This window comes from Ips typographus, linkage group LG15, assembly GCF_016097725.1.
Source record: "Ips typographus isolate SLU linkage group LG15, UJ_Ityp_2.0, whole genome shotgun sequence".
In the NCBI taxonomy this organism is placed as follows: Eukaryota; Metazoa; Arthropoda; class Insecta; order Coleoptera; family Curculionidae; genus Ips; species Ips typographus.
The window spans coordinates 2,984,864-3,005,330 of record NC_138436.1 but is presented as its reverse complement, the minus strand read 5'-3'; the positions used below and the strand labels follow the sequence as shown (position 1 = coordinate 3,005,330).

Genomic DNA, 20,467 nt, shown 5'->3' with positions numbered 1-20,467 from the left:
CTTTGAACCCCTGAGTTAGTCAAGTATTTGCACACGCGTCCTAAGCTAGTCCTCTGAACCAAGGTTTACCTTTGAATCTAAATAAATTTTTTTCCCTTTAATTGTTTTTTTTTTTGTCTCATGCTCAAACCAATTTCACGTGTAGCAATTTGGCGCCCAACGTGGGGCGTATTTTTGAGAATTGAGCAGCTTTTTACAACTTCCTGGTGACTTGTACATTGAAAATTACCTTGTTACTAACCAATTTATTGATTTATATTTGACTTAATGATTCACAACATTGTTTGAAGTTGGTTTGTATTCACCGATTTATTGATTTATTGGTTTATTGATTTTGTTTTATTGAAATTCGGTGATTTATTGATTTGATATATTGTTAGTTGAATTTTTTTACCGTATTTTGTTCTGTTGTGAAAAATATTCGAGATGGAGTATAATATGAACATTTTACACTTGACTAAAGACATGCTTCGTTATGAACTTGCAGTTCGAGGTATGCCTACCTCAGATTCAAACACTGTTGACCAATTACGCGCTGCTTTCCGTCCTCTTTTAAAATTAGAAAAGAAAGGCAAGGGTTTGAAGAACCCAGCTTACCCTTTTAATGCCGAGGAAGAACTTGACACGATAGCTGAAGTTTTTGCTCAGGCTTTAAAACTCGTAAAGGAAATTTCGGGGGCTGAAGCCAGAAATATTTTTGAGCGGGCACAATCGCGTTTTATGCATTTGTACCAACGTTTAGATCGTATTCCTTTGGGGGGATTATCTGCTGATCTGATTGAGAAGCGTGCTCAACTGACTGTTGAGGTTTTGTCAACTTTAGACCAACTTGATAGGTTGTTAGCTTCAGAGCCGAGTTTGAGCTCCGCTTTTGAACAGAGTGTTTCCGATAACGAGTCAGTATTGAGTGACCGGATTGATAGAACCGCCGCCCACAAATCTACACCTAATAAATCTTTTAATGGGGGCTCTAAAAATTGCCGTGTAGACAAATGGGGTCTTAAGTTTTCGGGGCATACTGATAAAATGTCAGTGCATAACTTTCTTGAACGAGCTACCGAGTTACGTTTAGCTCGCGGTCTTTCAGAAGCGGAACTATTCGATTCGGCTATTGACTTGTTTTACGAAAAAGCTTTGAATTGGTTTAGGGCAAATCGCGATCGGTTTAATGACTGGCAATCATTATCCGAACTTTTGACTCGACATTTTGAACCTCCAGACTATCGTGCTAGGTTGTTTAAAGAGATTTTAGACCGAACGCAAGATACGTCCGAAACTATTGTGGACTATCTTTCCAACATGAACGCATTGTTTAGGCGTCACGGTAGACTCTCGGCTGACGTGCAGTTGGATATCATTACCCGTAATTTGTCCCCATTCTATACTACTCAGCTTCCAGTTGTGTCAACATTGGAGGAGTTGGAGAGTGAGTGCTTGAAACTAGAGGCGAAAAAGTACCGCGTTGATCATTATGTACCGCCATCACGCAGGCGCCGAGACTTTGTCGAGCCCGATTTTGCTTTTATTGAATCTTCAATTACATCGGAAAATTCTACTCCGACAACTGCCCCAATAGCTGCTTCTTATTTACCACCTTCGCCCACCACATTCCCCACCAATGTGGCCGCTCATTTGCCTCAGAACTCTAGTTTTCCTCGTTCAAACCAGGCCGATTCAGCTTCTTCTGGTAATCACCTCAACCCTCGCCCCAACCTCGCTAAATGCTGGAATTGTGATCAGACGGGTCACTTAAATAGAAATTGTCCGTTGCCACGCAAAAGACATTGCTATCGGTGTGGAACACCAGACGTTACCGTGAGTACTTGTCCCAAATGTCGGTCGGGAAACGCCTCTCGGAGGAACTGATTGGTCGCGCGGTTTCTCCTTCGCCCAACTTTTCGACCATCGAATTGCCCCTAAATAATACCAAGTTTTTAGACTTCATTTTTTCACACGCCCAGGGCGATGAACGTCCTTACTTGGAAGTTTCAATTTTGGGTTTAAAAATGTTAGGTTTGCTGGATTCAGGCGCTTCACGCACAATAGTAGGACAAAGTGGCTATGTTATTTTACAAAATTTGGGCCTTCAGCTAGTTAGAAAGCATAGTAGTTGCACGGTTGCCAACGGTCAAGTCTGTGCTAGCATAGGTTCTATTTCAGCACAGATCACTCTTATGAATAAAACCCACTTTGTTGAAGTTTTGGTATTACCCGAATTAAGTCATCAACTTATTTTGGGAGTTGATTTTTGGAAGGCAATGAAACTGATTCCTGATTTACAACAGGATGTCTGGCACTTTGCTGACTCTCTACCACAGACAGAAGTCTGCGGTGTGGTTGATGCGGAACTGTTGTCTGATTTAGACCGGCAGGCTCTTGATAAATTTGTTAAGGAGAGAGTTTTCTCATCGGGAACCGGGCTTGGCTGCTGCAAAGTAGCTGAGCATGTTATCGAATTGTTGCCTGGCACTTTGCCAATCAAACAGCGTTATTATCCTGTTTCACCTTTTAAGCAACGGCTTATCGATGAGGAAATTGATGAAATGTTAAAGCTGGGGGTTATAGAGCCATCAAAGAGCCCGTGGTCTAGTCCAGTTTGTTTGGTTAAAAAAAAGGACAATAGTTATCGCTTTTGCATTGACTTTAGGAAGCTGAACAGTAAAACAAAGAAAGATTCGTACCCTATTCCGTACATTTCAGCCATTTTAGATCGATTGAAAAATGCTCATTACATTAGTTCAATCGATATTAAATCAGCTTTCTGGCAAGTACCTTTGAGTGAAGCTTCCAAAGAGTTGACCGCCTTTACAGTGCCTGGCAGGAATTTGTTTCAGTTCACCCGTATGCCTTTTGGCTTGACCAACGCACCAGCAACCTGGCAAAGAATTATAGACCGTGTTTTAGGGGTAGATTTGGAAAACAATGTTATGGTTTATCTTGACGACATTATCATAATTTCTAGTACCTTTAATGAGCATTTGAAGATCTTGGGACTCGTTTTTGACCGTTTAAAGGACGCAGGCCTTTTGGTGAAACCTGAAAAGTGTCATTTTTGTAAGAACTTAAGTACCTTGGCCACGTTGTAGATTCTAAGGGTTTAAGACCTGACCCCGAAAAAGTACAGGCCATTGTCAATATTTTGCCACCTACTAACTTAACTGAGATTCGTAGATTTATTGCCACTGCCAGTTGGTATAGACGGTTCATACCCTCTTTCTCTAGCATCCTGTCACCATTATCTCATTTAACTAGGAAAAATGTCGAATTTAACTGGACACCCGAATGTCAATCTTCTTTTAACACCATTAAAGAGGCTCTAATAACTGCACCCGTTTTAACTTGTGCTGATTTCGATAAAACCTTTGTCTTGCAAACCGATGCTTCACATTACGGTTTGGGTGCTGTATTGACACAATCATTTGCTGATGGCGAAAAGGTTATTTGTTACCTATCAAGGTCGCTTACCCGTCAAGAAATGAAGTTAACTGTGACAGAGAAGGAGTGTTTGGCAGTCATCTGGGGTGTTGAGAAGCTCAGACATTATTTAGAGGGCGTGCATTTCAAGGTTATAACGGACCACCATTCACTACTGTGGCTTCATAATTTAAAGGATCCTCAGGGTCGCTTGGCTCGTTGGGCACTTCGTTTACAACCGTACGATTTTCAGTTAATTCACAGGAAAGGAAAGGAACACATTGTTCCAGACTTTTTGTCCAGATCTGTACCAGTTAGTGTCAGCGCGGCCTTGATTTCCGATCAGGCTCTTTTAGAAGCCAAAGATGCGTGGTACCGTGGCATGCTTCACCGTATTGAACAACACCCTAATAAATTTCCCTGTTGGCGGGTTGAGGGTGGCAAACTTTACAAGTTCGTCAAGACATCGAACCCTGACTTTCTAGAAAATTCTAGCAGTTGGAAGTTGGTGGTGCCTAAAGATAGTCGGAAAGAAATTTTGTCTCGTTGTCATGATTTACCCACCTCGGGTCACGTTGGGATGTTTAAGACCTTTTGGAAGATAGCAGAACGTTACTACTGGCCTAAATTGCGATCTGATGTTCACAAATACATCAGTCATTGTCATATTTGTGCTCAGAACAAAGTAGAGCAAAAACCGCCCGCAGGACTAATGGGAAATCGCCCTGTTGTTAATCAACCCTGGCAATCTATCAGCCTTGATTTTGTGGGTCCTTTAGTAAGATCAAAAAGCGGGAATAGCCATATTTTAGTGGTCACTGACTATTTTTCCAAATATGTCGTAACACATCCATGTCGTTCAGCTAATGCTAAAACTTTGACAAGATTTCTCGAAAACAATGTCTTTCTAGTTTATGGCGCACCCCAAACCTTAACCTGTGACAACGGTACTCCAATGAGGTCTAGAGAGTTTCGAGCTTTATGTGACAGGTATAAAGTTAATATCTTTTTTACGGCCGCCTATTATCCTAGGGCTGATCATACCGAGCGTGTAAATAGAGTCATTAAAACCATGTTAAAAACTTATGTAGATCAAGGCAACCATCGAACTTGGGAAGACAATTTGCCGGCAATTTCTTGCGCAATCAGAACTTCTCGCCATGAAACAACAGGTTACACCCCTTATTTTATCAATTTCGGGAGGGAGCATAAACTTTTTGGTCAGGATTTCACTGAAGGTATTCCTACTGTTGACACTGAACTTCAACAGATCGTAACTAAACGCATACAGGGTTTTAAAGACATGTTCCTGAAAGTGTCTGAGCGAATTTTAAAGTCTCGCGATAAGAGCCAACATCAGTATAATTTGCGACGACGACCCGTTAGTTACTTTGTTGGTCAACGTGTTTGGAAGAAAAACAAAAGTTTATCCAATGCCGCTAACTATTTCAGCGCCAAATTGGCTCCCGAATTTGTGGGACCGTTCATAATTCACAAACGAACCGGCACGTGTACTTATGAATTGAAAGATTCAAATGGCGTGAGTAAGGGAGTTTGGCATGTGCAAGACTTGAAACCGGTTGTTGAGTAACTCCATCTCGATATTGCGCAACAAGCAGAACGCGGATTGTTTAATTCACTTGGTTATTGTTTTATTCATTATCCTCTTGCGGTGACTGTTTAGTCAAATTTATTGTATTTTTCCTTAATTTTGCGTTTTGAAACATCATTAGCGGTGTTCATTATCTATCTCGATTAGCGTTATTACTATCGTATCTTTTTATTTGTAAACTATTAATTTGATGGCTTTCTTATTCGCGTTTTGCCGTGCGTGACCACGTTACGGTTTTTACATTGATTACCTGATTTTGACGATTACCTTTTTCCCTGACTTATTACCTTTATCTTACCTTATCTTTTTGACTTACCTTGTCTTTTATCTCTTACCTAGAATCAATTTGCGTAATATTAATTACCTTGTTGGTTGTTTCGATAAATTACCTTGCGTTTTTCCTTGTTAGCTCGGTTTATTTTGACACTTTGTCGCTTTTTGGGGGTCCATCAAGTTAAGTTATTTGATTAATCCGCGAGTGCGGGATGTTTCTGACTTGATCACCCGTTTAATCGAGCTAATAAGTTGCTTTTTGCGTTTAGTTAGGTCTTTGATTAGTTCTTGCCTTTATCATTGCCTCTTTCTTGTTTCTTTTCCTTTCCGTGACTGACCTTTTTTTTTCTTTTTGGTGATAATGGAACCTAATGCCTTGTAACTTTTAATTAGGTTTCATTATTCAGGGTTAGTGGTGGGTATACATTCTAGTTCTCAAAGATTAATCTTTGAAAGACTCTGGTAGACAATTTCAGATCACAGAGTATTACACAAAATCATCGTGTTTGTCTGTTGCATGACGTGACACTATCGTTATGCAACAAAAGTTTTTGGTGATAATGGAACCTAATGCCTTGTAACTTTTAATTAGGTTTCATTATTAAGGGACAGTGGCGGGTACTAATTATCTCGATTGAGAGTGTTCTGTGGATCGCTTAATACCCAGAATAATGCACCATAACATAGTGCTATGATTTGATAAATTTGTTGGTCGGTCACTTCCTTTTTCCTATCTTTCCTTTCTTGCTTACCTATAATTACTTTCTTTTTGCTCTTTCATTTATTATTTTTTCTCTTTTCATACCTTTTCTTACCTTGAATTTCGATTGCGTCTCATTATTACCTCGATTGCGACTCGGAAGTATTTTGGGATAGTGGGGAGCAGTTTTTTCTTATCTTTTTGCTTAACTTTTTAATGTCACTTTGGTAATCTTATAGTCATTTCGTAACTTATATCATCATTAACTTTAACTTTAATTTTGCTAAGACTTTTTGCTTTTGTTGTTTTTTTTAATTTGGTTTTTGGCTTCACCCTTTTTGATGATAATTAATTAACTTTAACTTTACCTTTTACTTTTAACTTCGAAGTAATTAACGTTGTGCTATAGTCAGTGATTTTCATATCGTATCTACCTTTTTGCAGTTTTTCTATTGTTTATAAATTAATTTCATAACTTTTGTTTTGATGCTTTGGTAATTTGTTTAGTGACTTTGATTTTGGATTGATTGAAGTTGACGGTTTGATCTTTGCGGTTTGGTTTTGTACCTTCTCTTGTTAGAGGTTATTACCGCAAATGTTTTTTTTTTTTGGGACTGCTGCCGTTTGGATTATTTAGCTGTTTGCTGTTTTGGATTAGTGCAGCAGTTCTGTCACTTTATGTGGATTTATTACCGTTTAATCAACTTCACTCTAATCCATAAATCATTTTCTTGTGTTTGGTTTCGTAACGTAGCATCACATTGCATCAAGATTTAGTTTCTTTATGTAATTTCTCTAAAGTTTTGGTCGATTCCTACGGGGGTTAGTTAAATGCATTCTAACTTCTGACAGCAAGGGTTATACATTGCTTGGAGAAATTCAAAATTAGTTTTCAGTTTTAATTAATATTGTTGTTATCATACCTTTTTGTCTTTGATTATGGTTATCTTACCTTTGCGTTTCATTATTGTTTATATTTTGATACCTTATCTTATCTTAACTCAATTACTGCTTAAATTATTGACTGTCTGCTCTCTGCTTCTCATATACTTCTAATAATTTTTTTTTTTTTACTCTCGGATTTGTCTTAGTTTTAGGTTGGTAGATCACTTTGCTTGTTCGTATGGGCTGAGTGAAGTTGGGTGTCGTCTTGGTCACGAGTCCTTTAAGGCTTCTGAGAGGGTTGTCCATGGGGGGAGCTTCTCCGAGGCTCTGTAAGTACCTCAATGGCCCTGAAGTACAGGGAGGCTCTACTGTGGCGACCTCAGCCTCTTTGGCTTGGTCTTGTGGGATTTGGCGACAGTGACTTTTCTCGGAACACCCCGATTAAATTTAATTTTTTTTTGTGACTACCGGTGCTTTTGGGCATCCTTCAGGTTGGAAGTGGTTCCTTTAACATCACTCCCTTTGTTGGTGGACTTAGGTTTCTTCTCTTTTTCAGTTAGTAGTTTGTCTTTTTTTTTTTTCTCTATTTTCCACCTGGCGGATGGCTGCATGGAGCTTCGTTTTTCCTTGGGGAGTAGGCGGCGGTCTTTGTTTCGTGGCTGAGGCTCACACTGAGACTGGTATACGAGGTCCCTCCCACTGACGGAGTATGACGCAATGCCAGTTAGTGTTTATCCCTTACATCTTTCTCTTTAACTCAGACCAGTGAGAGTTTCCGTGGCGGGGCGGGGTCCGCTGTCGCTTTCTTTGGGGGGGGGCGGGGTGCTGTGGAGTTGTTTGCCATTATTTTTATTTTATTTGTTTTTAGTTTTATTTTGTGATAGGTTCGGTTCCTTTGTGCTTGATGTGTCTCAAGCTTTCGTTCGTACCAAGGGTGGTACGGGTAGCCCAGTGAGATTCTGGTTTCATTTGATCATTTGATTAGCCTTCATGCCAGGGGTGGTATGAAGAGACCGATGGGATTTCGGCGTTATTATTGATAATATTTGGTTTATTTGTGGGTTGATCATCGTCGATAACCTACTTTATTGTAGCTTATCTCCTAACTTGGGAGAGGGGGAGTTGTTACGGTTCAATTTTCTCCGTAGGGACTTACCTGGTGGTTTTTGTAATTCATTAATTCATGTTGCTTAATTTGGTTTGTTTACTACTGTTTACCTCTTTACGTTTGTTTATATCTTAAATCTTCAAGTCCGTTAATAGATGGCGTTACAGGTGTCTTATCTCTTCTCTTCTTTTTTCGTTGGTTAAATTCGTTTCACTGCTGTCAGCGGGCTGTCGCTGTCAGAGTTCTGTCTGTCAGCTTTAGTTCGGCTATCAGTGTGTTTTAATCTGGCTTTTCTTTTACTGTTTCCTGTTGCAAATTGGTTTTTAGAATATTCTAGCGTAGTTAATTTCCCCACCTGACTTCCGGTTGTGTCCCTGGCTATTTAAGCTCGGGGGGAAGCCATTTTGGCTCCTTTTTGACCAGTGACCTTGCTGTGAGTGGTGAGACCAACAGCAAACCAGAGCCACCATTTTGTTGAACTCATCTAGTGAGGATTTTGTGTGGTCTGTTGTCGCTTCAGGCGGATTTGTTTGGTCCTCATAATTTGCAGCTGGGGTAAGTTTTCCTTTCTTGGTCAAGGGTTGTAATCTTATGGAAATGTGCTTGTGCAGGTTTTGTGCCAAATTTGTAGCCGATTTGGGGGCAGGGAGGAAAGAAAAACTACCCTTTCGACCATCAGAAAGGTAGCTATAGGGTTTTTGGAGAAAGCCAGGGCCTTATTCGTTCTTTGCTTTAAAAGGGTTCTTCGGTGAGGCTTTGACCACCTGAAAGGGTTCTTCGGTGAGGCTTTGACCACCTGAAAGGGTTCTTCGGTGAGGCTTCATCCACGCGGATTCAAATTGTAGTCCAGAGTAGGCCACCAAGTTCCATACTTCCGGGGGCTGTTACTGAGCAGTCTTCCAAGCCATAGAAAACCTCCCGAGACTGAACTGAGTTGAACTCCCAGTGGAGCAGTTTGGTTCACCGAAGGTTGACAGGCAAGCTCCCTTACCTTTGACTAACCACCCTGATTTTTCCCCTATCGTAAATATATTTTTAAATATCTATAAAAGCCATCAGGAAAATAGTATTGCTAGATTGTGCTAGCCAAATCGCTCAGATCTATCTCTAATTTTTAACTCTATTTATTTAATTGATCATTTTATTTTATTTTCTTTGATTGTATTGGGACCGACCCAATTTATTATTTATTCAATATACGTCATTGAATCTCTTTTACCACTTTGTTTTAATGTACAAGTCACAGGGCCTTTAAATAAGCCAATTATCAACATATAATTGGCAATAGACTTAGTTCACCGGCTGCATTGTCACGTAAGTAATAGTAATTTGTTGCATTTTGTTGTACTTTGGGCCAGGGGACTGTCCGAACATCAGAAAGGTTTCCAACTTTGTACCTGCTTAAAGTTGGTGGCGCTTTGAACCCCTGAGTTAGTCGAGTATTTGCACACGCGTCCTAAGCTAGTCCTCTGAACCAAGGTTTACCTTTGAATCTAAATAAATTTTTTTTCCTTTAATTGTTTTTTTTTTTTTTTTTTTTTTGTATAAACTAGAAACTAACAATACATTCCACAGATAAAAAAGACAATATATAAAGTAATGTGTAAACAAACAATGTTTAAAAAATTAATCAATCAAAAACCTCTTAGTTTAAAAAATACTCGCAAGTTTCAACTAATTGTAAATTGTCTTCAAAATAGACCAACGTTTCAGGTTTCTTAAGATGATCAAAAGTGTTGGACCTCTCCATGTTAATCCATCTTGTCGTTCCCGCATCCTGTGATCCACCCGAATTTTGAAGCCTGGTTTTCAAGTTACGAAGCAAGGCGGTTAAATCAGCTTCAATTCCTGTAGGTGTCAACACTCCTGATCCAGCGGGGGTTTGCTCATCCAAGTATTTGAAGAAACCCTGATCAAACTTGCGCTTCCTTCTCCCCCCAAATACTGGCATGGACATAACCTGCTTCTGTCCTTGAGCCATGGCACCAACTTGATTTGCTGAAGCCAATTTGGCGATTTTGGTCAACTTACACAATGTGATGTTATTAGTCACAGCAGCACTGGTGTTCATTTTCTGAAACTTGTTTCCCAATTGGTCACGTTTGAACCATTCATTGACCCCTGTGATTGATTTTAGTATTCCAAAATCCTCTTTGTAAGATCCCCACCAACAGTGGAAAATTACCTGGGCAGCTTCTGCAGGAGTGAAAGTCCCATTGAGAGAGAAGCTCATTGAAGATGCCACATTGTATAAGTAGGCAGCCGGAAATCCAGACATGGTAAGATACTCTTCTAGCGTTTGAGTAGCAACAGTTGTTGTTGCTGGTTGTATATTGGATTTTAGTAGCATGGTCCTCACCACCTCGACATGAGTAGGATTTGTCACATAGTAAGCGAATACTCCAGGTGGGGGTGTTGCCCTGTGTCTTTGTCTTGATGTGGAAATGAGTGTTATGTCTCCTATTAACCCAAGGATTGCCTGGGCATTTGACCTTGAAAGCGTTTTCACTGTCTTTAGAATTGCCTCAATGTTTGGAATATGGAATAAACTAGACACGGCGGCATTCAGGAATTTGGTCTCATACAAGGCATTAGATTGGATATAGCACAAGACAGTTGTCATGGGACCAAGACTCTGGACCATGGATGAACGTTTTTCAGGAGGAAACCTTATTCCTTCAAGAAGGATATGATGCGCCCTGTTGAGACCAAATTTCGAAATTGGGTAAGAAGTGGTCGAATTTGCATCCTTTGAAACTGGGAATTCAGAGTGCCCTAATCTCAACTCCTTCATCCTTAGTCCAAAACCTGACAGGAAATTGGAGAATGGACCCGCAATTCCAAACCAATCCTTTCCTTTCGTCAAATTGGAGCACGTCATTGCAGGAAAAATGAGTCCCCCATCCTCATCCACTTGCATTGCTGAAGATCCGGCCTGTTGTCCTCCGTAAGTAATTGACACAGCATCTGTGTAACTAAGCCCGGATAAATTTGCACAAAACTGGACCAATTCGACTATCCCCTTCATATCGATCTCAGTTTGAGTCCCTTGATGAGTCCAGGACTGGGTACTTCCAAATACTTTGGCTGCTAGGGGTGCATTTGGGTTGGAGCTTTTCTGTCTTAAAATGGTGTGGGCTGTTATCACCGAGTTCATTACTTGGACCCCCACGGATATGTTTCCCAATGGTATTCCCGCTGGAACAGAATGCATCCACGCTGCATTATAGGCTAATCCAAAAAATCGGAGCACTTTTACTTTCGTTCCAACTTCTAGGGCATATCGTGGTTTCTTAGAAAGAGACACTTCTTGGCGAGTATCTGGGTCAATAACTCTTTTGACAATTTGAGCCATTTCAACAACAGCTTCTGTATAAAACTAATAGAATGGAGAGGGAAAACTCTTTTTGTTACTTTTTTCTGGCCTGCTGTTGCTATCCACATTTACTCTTCTGTCTGTCAGCTTCAGTTCGGCTATCAGTGTGTTTTAATCTGGCTTTTCTTTTACTGTTTCCTGTTGCAAATTGGTTTTTAGAATATTCTAGCGTAGTTAATTTCCCCACCTGACTTCCGGTTGTGTCCCTGGCTATTTAAGCTCGGGGGGAATCCATTTTGGCTCCTTTTTGACCAGTGACCTTGCTGTGAGTGGTGAGACCAACAGCAAACCAGAGCCACCATTTTGTTGAACTCATCTAGTGAGGATTTTGTGTGGTCTGTTGTCGCTTCAGGCGGATTTGTTTGGTCCTCATAATTTGCAGCTGGGGTAAGTTTTCCTTTCTTGGTCAAGGGTTGTAATCTTATGGAAATGTGCTTGTGCAGGTTTTGTGCCAAATTTGTAGCCGATTTGGGGGCAGGGAGGAAAGAAAAACTACCCTTTCGACCATCAGAAAGGTAGCTATAGGGTTTTTGGAGAAAGCCAGGGCCTTATTCGTTCTTTGCTTTAAAAGGGTTCTTCGGTGAGGCTTTGACCACCTGAAAGGGTTCTTCGGTGAGGCTTTGACCACCTGAAAGGGTTCTTCGGTGAGGCTTCATCCACGCGGATTCAAATTGTAGTCCAGAGTAGGCCACCAAGTTCCATACTTCCGGGGGCTGTTACTGAGCAGTCTTCCAAGCCATAGAAAACCTCCCGAGACTGAACTGAGTTGAACTCCCAGTGGAGCAGTTTGGTTCACCGAAGGTTGACAGGCAAGCTCCCTTACCTTTGACTAACCACCCTGATTTTTCCCCTATCGTAAATATATTTTTAAATATCTATAAAAGCCATCAGGAAAATAGTATTGCTAGATTGTGCTAGCCAAATCGCTCAGATCTATCTCTAATTTTTAACTCTATTTATTTAATTGATCATTTTATTTTATTTTCTTTGATTGTATTGGGACCGACCCAATTTATTATTTATTCAATATACGTCATTGAATCTCTTTTACCACTTTGTTTTAATGTACAAGTCACAGGGCCTTTAAATAAGCCAATTATCAACATATAATTGGCAATAGACTTAGTTCACCGGCTGCATTGTCACGTAAGTAATAGTAATTTGTTGCATTTTGTTGTACTTTGGGCCAGGGGACTGTCCGAACATCAGAAAGGTTTCCAACTCTGCTTAAAGTTGGTGGCGCTTTGAACCCTTGAGTTAGTCGAGTATTTGCACACGCGTCCTAAGCTAGTCCTCTGAACCAAGGTTTACCTTTGAATCTAAATAAATTTTTTTCCCTTTAATTGTTTTTTTTTTTTGTCTCATGCTCAAACCAATTTCACGTGTAGCAGCTGGTTCCTTTCTTCAGCTCTTTTCTGTTCCTCCAGTCTAGCTTCCAGAATGGTTTTTCTCTCCTGTGTCGACTCAATGTACTGTGGCAGGGTCATTTTAAGCTTTCTGATGGTTTGGATTTCCTTCATCAGTTTTTTGGTTGGTTTTTTGCTTCCCAGCTCCCTGATATTATTAGCGTTCTTTAGGTGTATGTCCAGTTTTTTTATTTTGTTCTGAGTGAAAACATATTTCGGTTTTGTTCCAATTTTTGGCATCAATATTTCCCGGATCATCGGATAATTTTTGTTGGATTTTTGTATGTTTGTTATTTCCTCCTCAAGAATTGTATTGATTTTACTTAATTATGTTTTGTTGCTCGGCCTAACTAGGAATTTTTGAATTTTTTTCCTTTGGTCGCCAACTTGGATGAGCAACTTTTGGAAATGTGTTTTTATTTGTAAAAATTCTGCGTCTTGTTTGGTTGGTCGGTCAGATTGATATATTGGTGGTTGTACATTTCCTTCCTCAACCCTTCTTTCCGTTCCGCTCGAACCCGCTTCCGAGTCAGGGCCGGCTTCGCCCTGTTTGAATTCATCTGGTTGGTGTTTTAGATCTTGATTGGGCGTGTCTTCCTTATCCGTCATGTTTTCTTTATCTTGTGATGTTTCCTCTTGTGTGCTTTCTGAGCTGCTTTCGCTGGTACTGTAATTTTTGCGCATATAATATATATCGGGAAAGTTTTCTCTAAGTTTGGTGGCCATGGCTTTTATGGATCTGTTTGGGAAGTCTTGTTGGATGGATGCTAATCTGAGGGTTGATTTTGGCTCTGTTCTGCGGCTGTAGCTTCTTACTAGTCGTTTTGTTTCTTCATCTGCCCAGTTTCCTGTAGGTTTTGCTTTTTCTGCCACCGCTGGTCGGTTTTTCAGTTCTAGGTATTTCTTTTTGATCGCAGCTGCTGACCTTCCAGGTAGTAGTTGTTGAATTTCTAGAATTGCTTCACGGTCCAGTACGCCCCTGTGTTGTTCTATATGGTCAGTTAAGATATTTATTTCATTTGCCTTCCATGTTGCCATTGTGTTAGTATTTTGTTGATAAAGTGGGTTTTTTCTTTATTTACAGAATTCGGTGGAATCCGATAAGGCGATGTATCGATATCGTGCAAAATTGTTCAAATTTGCGGGTTTAAGTTTTATTATTTTAATACATGGTATTTAGTTTAACTCACTTTTCTTGGATTTTCCCATGCACTTTGGGGCTGAGACGTCGGTCTTTTGTCTTCTAGTTGGTGTTTTAGCCTTGTTGCGTGGTTTGCCGGTGATTTTCCTCAATTTTTCCGACGAAATTCACCAGGCATCCACGTACCAACGGGTACTATATAACTTAAACCCTTAGACGTACACTTAACTTAAATTAGTGGGTTTCTTGAGCTTCTTAATCAACAGCCAATCTATCGATATTACTCCTTCCTTATATCCTCACGACTAATGATGCAGGTCGTCAGAGGGATTAGCTAACGGCTGCTGGATTTTGCCAATCCGGCGTACCTCTTAGTAATGGCGATCGATATCAGGTCCTCTCAAGTATTTAGCCTTAACACCGGCTGGCTAAAATACCCACATCATTTCCCTACATACTTAAAATTAATTAATAAAGTAAATTCAACCTGAAACAGCGACAATGTCCTTTTGTTCAGCCTTCTAATATTCTGCGTAGAAATCACACTTTAAATTACACCCATTGTCGTTCAAACTTCTAGCTTAAAAGATCGAATTCACACGTTTTCCGACAAGGCATTTCGGGTTTAGATTATTTTTTGCTTAACTCGTACCGCATACCAAAACGTTAGGATTGCAATAAAATAAAATAAAAAAGGTTGGTTGGCACCGAGAATCGAACCAGGGCATACACTTCGGCGTATCCGCCCTGGTTGCTTGAACCTATCGACCACCAACACCTCTTGATAGAGTGTGCACTAAACTGTATCAAACGGCAATTATAGCCGTTGCAACGTTTTGGTTGACATTCGATTTTTGGATACCAGTTTCTCAAAAAAGCTGAACATTGGATGTGTTATTTACACAAACCTTTTTGATAAAATGCCTTGATTAGCTTTATATTTCCAAAAATTTATTTCAATCGGATAAAAACCACACAACAACCAACCGAAAGCTTCCAATGAAGTTCAAATGGAAGAAGGACCTGCATAGCTCAATTTAGTAACTCACCAGCTTCCTCATCCTTATAAATATTACCAGTTGAAGACTGCTTTAAGGCGGAATGATAATCAAAATTAATATTTGGCGGTCGTTTTAAGCAGTAATAATTGTCATCATCAGAACTATCTGAGCAACACTGTTTTCGTTTTTGTATCCTTCGTGCATCAGTTAATTCACTATCTGATGCCAAATCTGACGAAATTTCCGCTACTTTTAGTTTTCGTTTGGCAATCGCATTAGTCATCTGAAAAGTATATTGTATCACTATGTTTCAAGACTACCCTGCTTCAAGACTGATACACTATTAAAACGTATTCAACTTCTTATTATCTGAGCTTATTTAGTATTTTGCAAGCAAGAATTATGTTATTGTGTAAAAATAATGCAAAAAAATTGGGTAATTTCCAGAACTTAATTGCAATTAGGTACTAGGGGAATTGTTTATATTTTACGCAATAGCTAACTCCGTTATTTTTGATCTGACAGCATAATTTAAATTAGCAAAGTTGCAGCATTTTTTTTCTGAATCATAATGCATTGTCACACACTCTTGTTAAATTTTTGACATGTATTTTGATTATTTTAAATTAAACACCCTGTATTTTATTTGCTCAATCAGAAGATCTCTTTTACTGCAAAATGTTATGCCAAAAGACACTTTAGTCACGAGGTTTATAAACTATTTTATGGACTTTAGAATGTGAGAGAAGAGTGAAGAGAGTGAACTAAAAATAAAAAATCACAAAGCTCAGAGTAGATCACTTATCACTTAACGGTACTCTAGTTTGAAGATTGACAGCTCGTATTATTGGTAGTGGTCATTGAATGTTGTTGGCAGGGTGGATTCACTCAAAAATTATGGTGCCCTGTAAGTGATGCTATGGCACAAATATCTTCTTCTCTCTAAAGTGCATAAAATAAATTTTGTACCTACGGTTTTATCGAAAAACTAAATTTCGGGACAAATACTTCCACTTAAAAATCATATTCAAAAATAAGTTTTTTTTTTAAATAGCTATTTCAAAAATTAAAACAAATACCATATTTTCGAAAACGCCACGCCCGTGATTTAGAACCATATAGGAAATCTTTCCTAATTTATACGGTTTCGGAAATTTCTTTGCAGTGCAGCCTTATATTGGATAAAAATTTGGAATTAAAAATGTACCTGTTTCATATAAGCATCTACGAACAGAATAAGTTTTCCAGTTTTTTGTATCTGGACACCTATTGTCAAGTAAAAGTTTGTCAAAGACACTCTGCTGTTTTACCGGCGGCCAATAAACTTCCTTTTTTCGAGGGGTCAACCATCTACCTAACTATAGCCAACTCTCCAATACCTTCACCGTCAAATTCTACTAAAACGTACATCTAGATGAAAAAGGGAGTAGTATCAAAAATTTTGTTTCAATTTCAATATTTGCAATTCATATCAATTTACCTCACCTACCACATATTCCAAAATAAACATATTCACATTTTAAACTTAAACCAGGTATTAACAGATGTAATTGAATAAACTTGAAGCAGAAAAGAACTGAAAAATAGGCACACCAGCACACCTAACATTAAACTATGATGAAACCATGAAAAAACAACGCCCTAACCAATGATTTCAAAATGGCGTAGTGCAGCGTTTGGCGTCTTTTTAAGATTCATTTCTAGTTTTGTCATGTCAAAACTCCGGGCAAATAAACAGAATTATTTGAATTCATTAAACAGATAAGCATATTTTGTTGGTACTTGGAAGAAAAATCTCGAGAAAAAACAAATCTACAAACTACAAAGGGAAACGTGCTACAATCTTTTTACTTATTGTTAATAAAATTAAAACTTATCTCGGGCGTGGATAATTGAGCATGAGATAGCCCTGCTAAGCAACACTTTCGGGTTTTAAGGTAGTAATAACTGAACCAGGTGAAATGTACAATCTATATTTACAAATTTACAATTGACAAAGAATAAAAACAGTTAAGGCTGAAGGCTTAAAATTTATTCAGGAAATTACGCAAACAGCTGCTAACTCCTAACTTAAAACATACCGCTCTTACTCCTAGATTTACTGGAGCCGGGGACGAATCGGGATGCAGCGCTACAGCACGATCCTTCAGACCAATGTCGTTGTTGTAGAATACCTAGGCAGAAATCAAGAGCAGCAAACAGCACCCAAAAACAATAAGCTAACTGACTTTGACTCGGTTAATCTGTTAAGTGGCAATAAGCCAGAATAAAGATCCAGTTCTAGTGGTTACTACAAGGGTTAACCAAGCCAAGGTCAATACCTTAAAAGTCAAACAGTAACTATTACTCTAAATGCTATCAAGTTCAGTTCCAGTTGCTTTGTGAGTCACAATAAAACTATAACCCACTAACCAGGCAAAACGCTCCATCCAAAACAGTCACCACACTCTGGGTGGTTTAGCACGTGGCTATCCACTGGCAGGAAAACAAAATGGTGCCTGAATCTTTTTCTCTTCCAATCCACGAACTCTTAGCTCTCCGTAGCTACCGCGTGGTTCCGTCCACGGCAAATCAACCAACTACCACTCCCTGCTTGTTTCCAACAAATTACCCTGCTCTGATGACTCCAGGAGACAGGCTTTGACCACAACCAGGAGGGGCCCTTCAGATAAATCTAATCTTAAATACCCAGGTTAACACATGTCAAGAAAATTACCTTTTTATTTCCAAAAAAGGACGAAAAAGCAAAACGGCCCGCTTCCAACCACTGGAATACGGCCACCCTTAAATAAAACCAACATTAAAACCTGGGTTGCTTCTAGCAAATTAAGGCAACTTACCAAAATGGCGAAAATAACCTCACACACACGCGTTTCACAAAATCGAACACCAAATTCGTGGATCTCGCTCGATAGTCAGCGTGAAAAAGAACTGGCCAGATGACAAATTGGCCTTTTATAGACTTGTCTAGAATCTCAACGAACAAACTTTTCAAGTTGGTGATGCACCATTTTCCTTGAACTCTATTGACACTATTGACATAGACTGACCGGCACAACAAGAATGACAACCAACTGTCACGACCATGGAAGTATACAGATGTTACAGACGATTCAGTCGATGTAAACTCTGAATCACGGACAAACAAGTTACGGGCAAGGTTAAAACTTACCGTAACAAACGTACGAACAACGAAATAAATTAACAACTCGAAACTCGAATCGCGTGCCACGTAGCACTCTCAGTCTCGCACCGTCGCAGTGACCCAGGGTTGCCAGATTTGTCGACTCGATTTCCCCAGTCGAAATTATAAAAATCCCCTAAATACTGGCATTTTGAAAAAACATCCCCAGAAACTATTTTTCCGTATTTTCATAAATGATAAATTTTTCATAAATGGTCATTCCTGGATTTTAATACATATCCGTTACAAAAACATTTCCCGCATATATCTCAAATACTTCAAATCGAAATGCGAAATATTTAATGCAAATAAAATTTATTTATTTTAGTTCCAAAAAATACCCCAAACAATACAAAATTCTTTATTTTCCGGGAAACATTCCCTAATCTGGCATCCCTGCAGTGGCCCCCGCCCCGTGAACACATGAACAAATTAAATTAACCTTGTAGTAGTTGCATCACTGCCAAATATATTTTCAATTCAGATAAAGTGATCAAAATATTGATATATTTATTTATCAGTTCGTTTGAAGGTGAAACCCTTTATATCTGTACAGTGCGTTTTTTTTAACGCGCAACATAGGATTTCACGTGTTAAATTTTTAAGCCCATGTTAGACCATGTTATTTTGGAACTACAAGTATAAAACTTGACGGGTGGCTATTTCGTACCCTGAAGCTTAAGTAAATTTACCAATTCGGCCTAAAAAGTGTTAAAAAACTTGCAAAAAATCATCTTTTTTCGAAAAGGTTTTATCGTTTCATACTCCCTGTATGCATTGTTGTTCTTTGTTGTTTTTGATACTGGCACGGCAGGTAGCAGGTAAAATTTGGCATAGAAAGTAAAACAGGGTGATCATTAACTTTATATCAAGAAAGTTAAGAACAAAAGAAGTATTTTTATAAGTGAATTGTTCAAATTGACCTCCGTTTGAAGCCAAACAGTATATTCCAAACAATCATAAAATGCCCTTTTGACGTTCAAAAGATATCGGGTCGTAATGCAGTCAAAATAAGTTACTTTACCTGCTACCTGCCCTGCCAGTATCAAAAACAACAAGGAACAACAATGCATACAGGGAGTATGAAAGGATAAAATCTTTTCGAAAAAAAATGATTTTTTTCCAGTTTTGAATCACTTTTTAGACCAAATTGGTAGACTTACTTAACCTTCAGGGTACTAAAGAAACACCCGTCAAGTTTTATACTTGTAGTTCCAAAATAACATGGTCTTACATGGGCTTAAAAATTTAACACGTAAAATCCTATGTTGCGCGTTAAAAAAAACGCACTGTATATTGCTTAAACATTGAGATGCGCTTGTAATTTCATAAAATAATCACAAGATCCATACAAAGGCAGAATTTTAGTTAAAACTCTTCGTATCGAAGAAATTTCTCTAACACTGGCAACGTAGTCGTGTGCCGTCAACCCAGACGACAGTGCCGATACCAGCGCCCACTGTCGTTCTCTTTGCGCTTTAAAATTCAACATGCTTTGAACCACTAAAGACGTCCCAAAGACGTGTTTCTTTGACCGCCCTGGGCCGTCTCAAGAAGATCTGCACTAGTCCAGAGACGTCGCTGACGAAAAATGACCAAAAAGAGACGTCTATTGGACGTCTGCTGTTACTTGGGAGATGATGAACTTCGCATGAATTGAGAATACTTGTATATGGCGACTTATTATGTGGTTTACTTTGAAATTGCAATTGGTAACCTCGAATCCATGACCGAAGAGTAGAATTGGAGGTTACATAGCGCCAATTATCGTAAAAAAGTGACAAGCGACCAGCAAAAGGAGCATTGCAACTTACAGAGATAGGTTTTAAGGTCGTCTCCTCTTGAACCTTTGCCTCGATTGAGTTTTTTGGCAATTGAGTACGCTGGGAGGAACCTCGGCGAAATGTACTGGGTCCGGGTTCTTTATTTGTCTACGGCTGTAACTCGAGGCTAGCCTTCCTTACCGACTGAATAGATTTAACTTTCTCAGTTAAGTCTTCCCCAAACAGTAACTTTCCCACTGGGGTGTTCTCTACAGCCTTCCTAGTATGAGCATTTAGTTTTGGAAGGAGTAAATACCTTCGATAGAGAGACAATGAATAGTGGACATTCAATAGAACCATAGCAGAGTCAACTAAGGGTTCCAACAATATATTGGACTCTGTTGTTGGGTTAGAAAACATGGAGTTCAATGGAATGGCCATTGCACCTAGTCCCACTACCACTTGCTCTTGTAGTTTACTAAGAAAGTTATCACTTTTAAGACTGGCTTCATCCAGAAGAACCCGTACTTCTGGGTTTATGTCAGGAACAACAAGTAGCTCAAAATTAGATGGTCTTGGGTATTTAGCGGTTAAATCCTCCTTA

At 39.2% G+C, this 20,467-nt stretch overlaps 5 long non-coding RNA genes across 5 annotated transcripts; 2 read left to right on the top strand and 3 right to left on the bottom strand.

The window, feature by feature from the left end:
- The first annotated feature begins 8,246 nt into the window (after positions 1-8,246).
- Positions 8,247-9,210, top strand: LOC145738204 (uncharacterized). The gene is made up of 3 exons (XR_014180640.1): positions 8,247-8,547; positions 8,604-8,675; positions 8,732-9,210. It is a non-coding gene; the product is annotated as an uncharacterized LOC145738204 (long non-coding RNA).
- On the bottom strand, positions 8,543-9,213 carry LOC145738205 (uncharacterized). The gene is made up of 3 exons (XR_014180641.1): positions 9,164-9,213; positions 8,789-8,989; positions 8,543-8,756 (listed from the first exon to the last, which is right to left on the bottom strand). It is a non-coding gene; the product is annotated as an uncharacterized LOC145738205 (long non-coding RNA).
- A 2,390-nt stretch (positions 9,214-11,603) lies between these two features.
- LOC145738147 (uncharacterized) lies at positions 11,604-12,418 on the top strand. The gene is made up of 3 exons (XR_014180605.1): positions 11,604-11,755; positions 11,812-11,883; positions 11,940-12,418. It is a non-coding gene; the product is annotated as an uncharacterized LOC145738147 (long non-coding RNA).
- Positions 11,751-12,421, bottom strand: LOC145738148 (uncharacterized). The gene is made up of 3 exons (XR_014180606.1): positions 12,372-12,421; positions 11,997-12,197; positions 11,751-11,964 (listed from the first exon to the last, which is right to left on the bottom strand). It is a non-coding gene; the product is annotated as an uncharacterized LOC145738148 (long non-coding RNA).
- Positions 12,422-17,223: 4,802 nt separating this feature from the next.
- Positions 17,224-17,897, bottom strand: LOC145738312 (uncharacterized). Its single transcript, XR_014180702.1, has 3 exons — positions 17,757-17,897; positions 17,633-17,699; positions 17,224-17,578 (listed from the first exon to the last, which is right to left on the bottom strand). It is a non-coding gene; the product is annotated as an uncharacterized LOC145738312 (long non-coding RNA).
- Between the last annotated feature and the right edge of the window lie 2,570 nt (positions 17,898-20,467).